Source organism: Mirounga angustirostris, unplaced genomic scaffold (genome assembly GCF_029215605.1).
Source record: "Mirounga angustirostris isolate CCGP_5_RB_7025 unplaced genomic scaffold, mMirAng1.0.hap1 SCAF_2, whole genome shotgun sequence".
In the NCBI taxonomy this organism is placed as follows: domain Eukaryota; kingdom Metazoa; phylum Chordata; class Mammalia; order Carnivora; family Phocidae; genus Mirounga; species Mirounga angustirostris.
Window position 1 is genome coordinate 59,226,565 of NW_026991710.1, and position 12,036 is coordinate 59,238,600.

The window sequence follows — 12,036 nt, forward strand, 5'->3', positions numbered from 1 at the left end:
CCTTGCTCTCCAAAAATAGAGATGAAAACTTTCATAACCCCAAGTGGCGTACACCAAAGAAGCAAGTACCATTAATTTATATGGAAAAAAATTTTTTTAACTAAAACAGTTGACAATTTTGTTTTCATATTTCACAATGCGAATGAAAATTGCTTTTTTTTTTTTTTGGTCCCACTCTTCCCCTGCCAAAACTATTCTTTCTTTGATAGGAAGGGGGAGCAAGTCTTCCCTGTCTTGCTGTGAGAAAACACCCAGAGTCACGGCACCATGATCTCCTGGTGAAGAACAAGTAATATAAACTGGGTATAAAGAGGTTCCTGTCCCTTCTTACATGTCTGGTCGAGTCCTGGACGACTGGGCACCCTCATGGGACAGGTAGGTGGTCTCATCACGGGGGGGTGCAGGTATCATTGGCCTCCCATAGGTGGCTTCTTTCCAGGAGCAGGTCCCATTGGCATCATCCCGGGAATAGGAGGGCCCATCACTGGCATCATAGGAGGGCCCCCCATATTGGGTGCTGGGATCATACCAGGGCAACTGGGAGGTGGTGGGATCATTGCCCCGCAGGAGGAGGAGCAGACAATGGAGTAAGAGGTATCTTTTCTTGTTGAAATGCAGCCATTGTTTTGTCCATCAGCCTCTGAGCCTGCTCTTGCATCCATTTCTGATAGTAGTCTTTCACCTACTTTGTGTTTCTTACCACTGCCGTGTGCCTTTCTCACAGATGCGGAGTCATGGGTGAGGCATGGGTCACAGCAGTCACAATAAAGCTCAGACACGTTGCTCTGCAGGCCGTTGGCCACTCTGGTCCCCGCCACCAGGAAATGATGCACCTATATGTTTGTGTTTTTCCCAGACCCCCAAAATAACCTATCTTAAGCTTCTCTGATACCTTAAGACACATTTTACTAACGGGTACACAAAATAAATCCAAATAAGCCCAGATGCTCACAGACACAGTTCAAGGCTATGGCGGCTGGATGCGGAGATGCTGAGTATCAATGAGGGGAAGGAGCTTGGTGGGGCTGCTCAGTGTCGCGCTGCCTCTATAATGGCTCAGTACAAAATAAATGCTGAATGCTACTTTCCCTTTTTGCCTTTTTCCTTAATGGGGAAAATCCCTTTCCTATTTCTCTTAGTTAATGCAAACTGGTACTAAAGTAGTTCTTTCTAAATAGCAAAGTGGTATAACTCAAACTTTGGAAAAACAGGGAATACCCATACTCGGTTACTCTAGAGAAAATGCAATATTTCTATTGTTCCAGTCTCCTAAGGGTTGACTTGATTTAATACCAGTAAGAAATACCTGAAAACTAACAGTCCACATTGCTGCCCCTGAATTTCTGGATCTCAATCTATGAAATCTTTTAAGCTGAAACTATATCTGAATCCATGGCGGTAGGGTAAAGAGGTAGCAGTAGTGAAATCTGCGACGTGTGCAGAGGTTGGACTGTAACGATTCGTGTCTCTTCCAATGTTAAGTGGCATTCATTCTATGAGAAAAGCAGAAATCTATTTAACCGATTAAAATGTGAGGAAATATTGCTAAGGCTTAGCACAGTGAAAACATTAATATTATCATTAATAGAGTCGGAATGAGAATAGGGTCTCAAATACTTTCTTGAAGGCACTGAACTTGAATTATTTTCTTAAAAATAACTTCAGAGAAGTGTGTAATCATTGTGAAATTAAAGGAGGAAAAAATAAATATCACCCCAAATTCCACCAATTGGAAATAACACTTCTAATACTCTGGTGTAAACTCTTCCAAACATTTTATCAACATGTATCTGTTATCTAAGAAAAATTTTTATCATACTTTTCATACTGTTTTGAAAATTCTATTTCATTGAACAATGTATTATAAATTATCTCTCCTATATCATTAAATAGTGTTCAATAATGTAACTCTTAATGCTGGAGAGTATCTCATCCTTTAGCCAATCCCTAAACACTTTGTAGATAATTTTGAAAGTGGAATGAGGAGGACACAGTATGGGTAAGGCTTTATATAAAAATCTTTATGGCATATGCTGTAAAATTGTATGGATAGGAGGAAAAGTTTCGAAGGATATTTTTTACTGGGCAAAATCCAAAGCCTTAGCAAGTAACAAGTAACTTTAATTGTTGCCTTGTACCAAAGAAGGTTTAAGCACTTTACAGGTACAAATTCACTTATTCCTTATAGCAACCCTCTTAAGTATTAACTGCTCATGTCATACATAAAGGCACGAAGTTTTAGTCACTTGCTCAAGGCCACACAAGTGACGGATCTAGGAATGGAATGCAGGGGTCAGGCTCCAGGCCTGCCCTCTTAGCTACTGTGCTTAGGCATGGTATCGGAAGGGGTAAAGGCCAGACGTTAGCAGCCTCACCTACGGTTAGACCAAAGGTTACACTGACTGAACTTACTGATTTTACTTCTGTAGGGCTCAGTGGAGAGTGGATTGGGAATGATGTATATCCCATCACATTCCAGGAACTCATATTCCCATACCACATTTGCACAGAGGTGAACAGACCCCCCCACTTAGTATTGGATTATTTCTGCTTTTTCTTCCCCCCCTTTTACTTGATTCTCCCTAAAAGAAGATGGATGACTTTACTTGGTGAATTAGTAATCGGTAACAATCCAGTGGGCCATGGCCAGCAGAAAGTGGGGTCACTGCCTTGCAGAGACAAGGTGCCAGGACCTGCCCTGCCCCTACTCTCTTCCTTCTTCTTGGATAACTGTGAGCAAACAAGCTAAACCACCATTGTTCAGTCCATTCTCCACCATTCTTTACCATGAATTCTTTGGTCCCAGCTTAGCTACATTTACCTATTCTCAGTAGGTTAGGGCCTGAAGACAGGAGGAGAGTCATTGAAACCCCAAACCTCCAGCCATTCTATTTGGCGGATTTTTATTGTTGTTGTTGGTCTAATTAGGGGATCCTTTGGGATCACAAAATCCTTTGAAAATAAATGAAAGCTTTCTCCACTCATTTACACTTATTTTGTTGTTTCCAATTACAGGAGGCCCACAGAGTCCCTGAAGCCCATTCACGAACCACCAAAGAGTCCATGGGCCACGATTAAGAAACCCTGGATTAAAAATGCCTTAATAGGTCCTTTATGCCTTGATCTTTTTTTTTTAACCCTCCAATGCACTCAAAACTTGTTTAGTATTCTCAAAGACTCAACTCCAGTTCTAGGGGTTTGTAAGCAAATAACAACTCCCTTAATCCTAGCCCTAACCCTCCTGCTGAACACAGGAACGCTTGGTGGGACACAAGAGGCGCAGGTTTTTCCATTCACAGGAAGGTGGTCAGAGGAGATTTCTACGACTAGGGATGGCCATTGGAAAAATAAACAAGTTCAGCAGTTTTGAGTACCAAGAAAGTCATGAAGAGGAGAAGGAAATTAAGGGCAGAAAGATTGGCAGGATAAGAATGGCACTGGCTTCTGGGCCATGAAGAAGCCTTTCCTTGTAGTGTTGAAAATGTGCAAAGCACCTTGTTGTGAAAAATACCAGGGATGGACAAACAACCCAAAGATCAGGACGGCCGACTGGAATCCCTGCTCAGGCCTAAACAAAGGCCTTTTGAGGTTCTCTGAAGATCAGTGAGTTCTTTCTATATCCTTGCTTCTCCTTCCCAATTCATTTGATGTCTATTCTTTCCAGGTAAGGAGAATTCCCAAACTCTTTTTTTTTTCTTTTTTTTCTTGAGGGATTCTCATTTTGTAGGCTGAATATTGGGTGGAAATCATGTTTCACTCTCAAGAAAATCACTGGAAATATGCCGAGGATGAACTTAAGAATAATCATGTTGCATATACAAATACGATATTTCTTGAAAAGCATTTTATATTACATGAGTTTAGTGTTCACATACATATGAATGTAGCATATACATATTTATACACATCCCGATTAGTGGTAATATATACTTATTTCGTTGTAGACATATTAACAAGTGTGTTATAGAATAAAGCACTCTGTGATATTTAAGGTACCTCTGTGATCCTTACCCATGAAGGAGGAGGAAGCATGAGCACGGGCCTCATCCCAGGACACTGGTTCCTAATCACTCTACTGTTACCATCTAGGTAAACATAGATCCCTTAATCTAGAGATCCCCAGTGCTTGCTTATTAAATATTTAATTAATTGATTGATTCTAGGATTCCATGAATGACCTGAAATTGGTGGCCCACTAAGTTTCAGGCACTTTTCTTAGCCAAAGGTCAGCTGCATCTGACTTGGCAGCTTGCCCATTGGGTTTCCCCCAGAGATTATTTCAAGCACATGACTCATTCCATGGATGCTTTTAGAGCCAATAACCTCAGTACTAAGGACAAGGACTAGAGATGTAGCTCACCTAAGTTGCCTTCAACTAAAAGCGAGCAGGGAGAATCTTAATTGGCCAAGGTCTGATTGGAGACAAATTATAGACAAGGGAAACAAAATACCTCAATCTCAATCAACTTCAGTCTGTGTCACTCAAGTCCCCAGAGGAATTCACAGAGACCAAGTAGCTGACTGAGCTGGACCACCACAGGCCCAGCGCTCAGGTACTGGATTGGCACTCTGTCCTGTCATGTGCACTCACTGTAAGGGCCAGTGTGGTGAGAAGGGGCTTAAGGAACTTGTGTCTATTCCTAATTAGGCCTGGACTTGCTGTATGATTTTGTATTTCTCCCTTCTGCATGTCCTTTTCCCTGATTTATAAAGGTTCAGGCCCCTCCACTGAGAGAAGATAATGCTTGTATGGTATGCACTGGAATAGCTAGTTTGTACAAGCTTACCCTGGATGCCCTTGTTAATCACTATCTTGGGAATGTAGAGATCCCATTCACCCTCTATATTCCTATCAAGCAGATAGTGCAGAAGAACGTGTGGTTCAATGTTCAAGGTCAGGGGCTCTAGGAGTGGCCAATCCAGAGCATTTCCTCCATTTATTCTTTACTCATATATTAAAAATAAAATGCATTGGTTGTGTACCATAAGTTCTTAGACACCCTTCTAAATGCTGTAGGGAAGAGTCACAGTCCCAACTCAGCTAAAATACAGAATTCTTGGGGCACCTGGGTACCTCAGTCGGTTAAGTGTCTCTTTTTTTTTTTTTTTTTAAAGATTTTATTTATTTATTTGACAGAGAGAGACACACAGCAAGAGGGGGAACACAAGCAGAGGGAGTGGGAGAGGGAGAAGAAGGCTTCCTGCTGAGCAGGGAGCCCGATGTGGGGCTTGATTCCAGGATGCTGGGATCATGACCTAAGCCAAAGGCAGATGCTTAACGACTGAGCCACCCAGGCACCCCAAGTGTCTACTCTTGATTGCAGCTCAGGTCATGATCTTAGGGTTGTGAGATCAAGCCCCACATCAGGCTCTGCACTGAGCACAGAGTCTGCTTGAGATTCTCTCCTTCTTTCCCTGCTCCTCCCCCTCCTCTCTCTCTCTCATATAAATAAAATCTTAAAAAAAAAAAAAGAGGGATGCCTGGGTGGCTCAGTCAGCTAAGCATCTGCCTTCAGTTCAGGTCATGATCCCAGAGTCCTGGGATAGAGCCCTGGGTTGGGCTCCCTGCTCAGCCAGGAGTCTGCTTGTCCCTCTTCCTCTGCCCTGCTCGTACTCTCTCTCTCTCTCAGTCTCTCTCTCAAATAAATAAATAAAATCTTTTTAAAAAATCTTAAAAGAAAAAGAATTCTTACCTAAGTAGCTTTCAAAAATTGCCTTTTGGAAGAATATAGCGAAACTCAGATCTCCATATATTATTTTTAATATATGAGTAAATGAATAAATGAGGGCTTTTTAACCCATGCAGAGGGAATGAATGACTTCTTGACAATGTAGAATATGCTACAATAAGGTGAAATATATTATGATGAAAGCTTGGATTCAAAGGGAAATACAGTGAAATGAGCACTTGATTTGCCATCAGATACCCTAAGTGTGAGGCCTGAATGGTCTTTGACAAGGCATGTGATTTTCTAAGCCTCAGTTTTTTCATTTGCAAGTGGAGACAAATAATAATATCCATCTTATTTGCCCCACAGGATTCTGGTAAGAATCAAATACTATCTGAAAATGCTTTGTAAACAATCATGTTATAAAAACACTTGATATCATAATACCTGAACAGTATGATTACAGTTAATCATTACTGTTAATTATTCGTGATAATGAGTTAATTACCTTTGTATTTCCTTCAATATTAGCTATTGTTTCATTAGTAAGCTTTAACTTTAACTCATTAATTAGGAGAAAAAGTTTCCTACAGAAATTTATCTATTGTTTTCAATATAAATGGTCACTTTCTCTGACATACAATTTAGTCTATTGAATAATGTGTATGTGCATATTCTGATGACATCAATATCTGAGCATATTGCATTTCCTAAAGGCTCCTTAGGGGCCTTCAAAATACATATCCTTAGTTCCTTATCTGTGACTGCCAAATCTACAAATCTCTAAAAACTTTTTTGTTTTTATTTATTTATCCCAGTTAGTGAGACTATTCATTTCATTGCAGATATATCAGAGTGTGATTTCTCGTGTTGTCCAGTTCAGCTGGAGATATTATGAAATATATGGACTATGTAAGGTATTACCTTTCTAAAACCAGAAAAACTAAATTTCATAGCACATTTAGTTTCAAAGATTTGTGATAAAAGATTTTGAGCCTATGCTTTCAGAAGAAGTGAATGAAAACATAGCAACAATAGCAGCTCAGGCACATTGGAGATGAGTTTTCTCCTTGGAAATATATCAGAACTTAATCACTACAGTCTGTGTTGGCCTGACCTGCTGGGAAGTGCTCTTCTTGTCCTGATGGTACTTGATCTTCCCACTGAAATTATCCCTTATAGACAGCATCACATTCCTTTGAAAATCCTCAATGATGGCAAGTCTTCCTGCTCTTTTATGGATTACATTCTTGAGTCCAACCCAAATCATCAAAAAGCAAATCTGGGGGAAATGGTGGGCATTCAATCTGGGCAATATGTAGTCATTTTTATTGTTATTGTTATAAAAAATAAATCTGGATATAGGAATATTGACAAGATGAGAAATCAATAAAATGGGCTGTAATTAAGTCTTTTCACAACTCACAGGATCTCTCAGATGGTTTATAATTGCTATTTTATAGAACTAAGTGACGATTAGATCTTCTCGATAAATTCTGCATGAGCAATAGGATCATGGAAAAACAAACATAAAACATTATTACCTAGATATGGTAACTTTTGTATTCTAGAATAGCAGAATCTACATAGAAGAATTTATTGTTTTTTTTCTGAAAATTTGCTTCCAGACATGATTTAGTAACTAGTACTAAACTCGCTTTCTTGCTGTTAACAACTAGAAAACTAGGTGTGTGTGTGGGGGGAATGCAACAACTCTTTCCAGACTATGGACAACAGATAGTGCAAAACTATGATCCTTGAAGAAAGGAAAACAAATGAGGTGGGCCTTAACTATCATTCTGAATTTCTGCCAGAAAGTACCTGTATCCCAGCACAGAGTGGGAAAACCTAAGCAGAGCATGGAGTTCTCCCTAAATTGAGGAGTCAGGCTTGAGTACAGGTTGGCTGAGACAGCTGGTTTATTGGTTAGAGTACCATATGCAGAGAAAGAAGTCTAGAAATCTGCATGGGGTCTCCCTAAGCCTTTGATTGACTATTAATCTATGCATAATTATGAGGAAATTCCACCAGACCAGGTAAAGAACAACTTCTGGATCAGAACTGGCCTCTAAGAAGGTCCTCATTGAATAAACTCTTCTACAATTTAAAAATAATAAAAATCACTAATACCATTTTACATTTTTATTATTATCTCATGAAATGAACGGAAAATAGATCAAAGCCAATAACTTATGTAGGTCAAAGATATATACATTATTAGACTGCCAAAGTGACAAGTTTTTAATGTTGGTCAGACAATTATAATTATTTTACTTTTATTCATTTTTTAGTAATCTCTACAGCCAACATGGGGCATGAACCCACTACTCCAAGATCAAGAGTTGCAAGCCCTTCCAACTGAACCAGCCAGGCTCCCCCGGTCAGATAATTATTATGATTGACCAGTATATTGCCTTTATTTGGGAAGAGAAAAAACAAAATTAACAAGTACCATCAAAACTATATGATTTCATTCATATGTAGAATTTAAGAAACAAAACAAAGGGAAAAAGGGAGAAAGAGAGAGAGAAACTAAGAAACAGACTCTGAACTCTAGGGAACAAAATGATGGTCACCAGAGGGGAGGGGATGGGGGGATGGATGAAACAGGTGATGGGGATTAAGAAATCCACTTGCTGCGATGAGCACTGGGTATTATATGGAAGCGTTGAATCATTATACTGTACAACGGAAACCAATACTGCACTGCATGTTAACTAACTGGAATTTAAACAAAAACTTTAAAAGAAACTGTTTAAAAGAAGAGGCATAATTATGGATTTTGAGATATGTTTTTATTTTCTGGGAATAAACTTCATATAGCATAGAAGTCCCTGTTGGATTTGGTAGCTTCAAACTCATTATATGTCTTCCTAAAGTAAAAGCAGGAAATACTTCAACCAGGTAATGAGAAAATGAATCAAAACCATATTTATCGGAAGTCTGTCTTCTAAGTTGGAAACAATAAATTGTCTTTTCTTAGGAATGATGTCCCAGTAGAACTCCTTTTGGAACGTAATGCAACTGAGCTTTCCGGAAATCACCGAAGACAATCAACACACCTCCACTGGAGGAATAGCTATGGGTGGGGGGTGGGGGGGAAAGCCTGGAGACCTAGGGAGACATTTCAGGGAAAGGCACTGTTTGAACTTGTTCTGGGAGGGCCCAGCTGATCAGTTAGATTACCTTTTCCAAACACAACAAAAGCTCTTCAGGGTAGAACTGCAGTCCCTGGGTAAAGCTTCCTATTTAAAAGCAGAGATTGCCTGTGGCATTGGGGCACACCCAAGTCCTCTGACAACTGGTTTCAAGGCTTGGGGAGGTAACAAAAAAATGGGACTGAGGCAATGGGGTTTCATCAAAACTGTAGAACTAGCAGCTAGCGCAGAGGTAGAAGGAGTCGTAGAGAGAAGAAGGTGGGGGTGGAAGAGGGAAAGGGGAGGAAAGGGATCAATTAGGAAGGAGGGATGGGTTAAGAAAAAAAACGTGGCCAACTTGAACCAAAGTCGTCCAAAGAAACCTTTTGTAGGTTCATTGATCTCCCAGGCTTCTATTTTCTCCAGTTTTTCTCACTATTTTCCTTTGAATAGCAATGGAACAGTATGCATGAGCTTTTTACAGGGATGATTTCCCCCAAAATAATAGTTTTATTGTCAGCCAAATCTAAGTTATAATCTCACAGCTGACCGTTTTTCAGCTAAATGACCTAGCTTAGCTCAGTAGAGTTGCTCACTTGAAAACTGGAAAAATGATGGGTACCACCCGGGCTGGTTTTGATTAAATTCCATGCACATGGCAGACACTCAATGAATATTAGTGAACTCACTGAAACCCTAAGCCAATGGACTGGCCGAACAGGTTTGAATTGTTGTTACTAGCTATGCGGCTGTGGACAAGATAGACCACTTGGTTAAACCTCAGTTTCCACAGCTAGAAAATGGGAAAGTTATAAGATGGTAATTTGCCTACTTTGTGTGGTTGGCTGGGGGGGTTAAATGGAAAGGAAAAAAAATATAAAATATTATATTCCTGGATCCGTTACGATGAGAGTACATTAAATGTTGGCACTTATTAGCACTTTTTCTCTATAAATGGCTGCTGCTAAACTATTCTTACTAGGGACTCAGTGCCTACCCTTTGAACAGTGTTATAAATAGGGTCACCCAAGTAGCACATTGCCTCACTGTATGACATCAAATGACATGTAAACGGTGATAACAAACTGAGGACAGAAGGTGAGTCAGAAATGCTCAAGTTTCATTGTACTTACTGCCTGAAAGCAGGCGAAACCGAAAATGAGAATGAACCCGCACTTCATCTGCCTGTTCCAGCATCAAGACAAGTGGCCTTCATTTTAAACAGTCCCCAAGTCCCTCATTTATTTAGGAATCAAAAACAAATGATAAAATTACTTCTTTATGAAGTACCTGAGGGGTTGTGAAAGCAGATTTCTCGAGATACGGAAACTCAAAGAGACGATAGCAGCAATGTTAGCAAAACTGAAACCATTTTTCATCATTTTCTGATTAAAAATGATAATAATTCAAAATATGTACAAAAGAGATCTTTCTGAATATTACTGAGGCAGAATGGGAGATGGAGGTAGGATGGGATTTTTGTACGGAAAGAATACAGCCGGGAGCTTCATCTTTCACTAAAGAGCTCCTGAGCCCTAGTTGTGGTGGGAGGTGCTAGAGAGACAGATAGAAATGAGATACTGCCCAGAAGTCCTCCCCTTTCAGAACACTCAGAATATAATAACATATAATGGAGATAAATGATTTTAAACTTTAGGAGGAAAAGTGCTACATACATACCAAGTATTAACAGGCTGCATACATTTTTCTACTAGGACTTAATTTTAATAACCTAGTGATGACTAACTATCAGTAATAAAATGGAGGCTGGGTGGCTCAGTCGGTTAAGCATTTGCCTCCAACTCAGGTCATGATCCCGGGGTCCTGGGATCAAGTCCTGCATTGGGTTCCCTGCTCAGCAGGGACCCTGCTTCTCCCCCTGCTTGTGCTCTCTCTCTCTCTGACAAATAAATAAATAAAATCTTTAAAAAAAATTTAAGAAGTACAGAATTGACAGGTATATTAACTAGTACAATACCACATATTTGGTGAAAAAAATGACAATTAGACATATTTTTGAACTCATATATGCATGTACTTATTGGCACAGGCTTGTGTATTACGGTCTTTAATAACATCTTCGTTGCTCATTTTTGTTCAGTGAAATGATTATTGGTGACCATTTGCACAATTTAGTCTTTCACAGAAAAACTTTGCCAACTGTCTCTTCTTGATGTCCAGGCTTACTTGGCTCTCCGTTGACCTGATACTCAGAGAGAGCAAGTGATTTAATGGTGATCTTCCTTATGCATTGAGGAAGATTAGGGAACAGAGTTTTCTTCTGTTTGGAGGAATTGGCCCGTTACATGATTTAACATAATCAGGCCTCCGAAGACACATGGATCATGCCGCAGGTCAGACAAAGACCCGGCTGTGACTTGTAAAATAGCCCACTGGTGTTGAGTCCAGCCCCACTCACCCTCAACTTAAGCCCATTTCTGTGTAATCTGTAATGAGAGAGACGCATACCTTCAAGTGGTATATTCTAGCAGATAGCAGTGCTCACCTAGTGACAACAATTCTTCCCTTTCTTTATGCAGAAGACAAAAAATGGCTTCCCACACTTCCGTGTACAATGCAGAATGTTCTAAGGATGGGAGGAGGAAAGCTGTCAGCAGAGACGACAGAGATCCTTCTTTCGGCAGCTGCACTTAAGCTGCAGGCTAGAGCTCTCAAAGCCCAACTTAATAGAATGATAATAATGAATAGGTTTCCACTCCTTCTAGAAGTCAGGCCAGGTTCTAAGTTTTACATGAGCTAGCTTATTTAATCCTTACACTGCATCTCTGAAATAAATACTATTATTGTAGTTAGCTGAGGCAAATGAGATCCAACAAGGCTTAGAAATTTCACCAAGATGACTCAGAACTGAAATTTGAATTTACATTCCAAGTTTAATTGAACAGAGTATCAAGTAAAAAGAAAAAAAATGTTGTTTGAAAACATTCAACTGAGAGCATGATCTTACACAACACATACACTCTACTACTATATCTTGCCCTGTTAGATCAGGCATAGCAACACATTGATTGAAACTTGTTGAAAATATTGGGCGATGGCTTTAAACACATCACAGTATGAAATGGTCTTGAGTGTATCTTTAGTGCGTGGATGCAAATAAGCAATAATCTATAGGTAATTACATAATTGGACTGAGTTGAATCATAACGAAGCCAGTTGATGTCAGATATGACAGCTTTCTTCTTTGTCCATGGCTTAGAATAATAAAA

At 39.7% G+C, this 12,036-nt stretch overlaps 1 pseudogene; it reads right to left on the minus strand.

Annotated features, from left to right (window-relative positions):
* Positions 1–257: 257 nt before the first annotated feature.
* The window catches only part of LOC123848918 (U1 small nuclear ribonucleoprotein C-like), a 36,885-nt pseudogene continuing 25,106 nt past the window's right edge, over positions 258–12,036 (minus strand).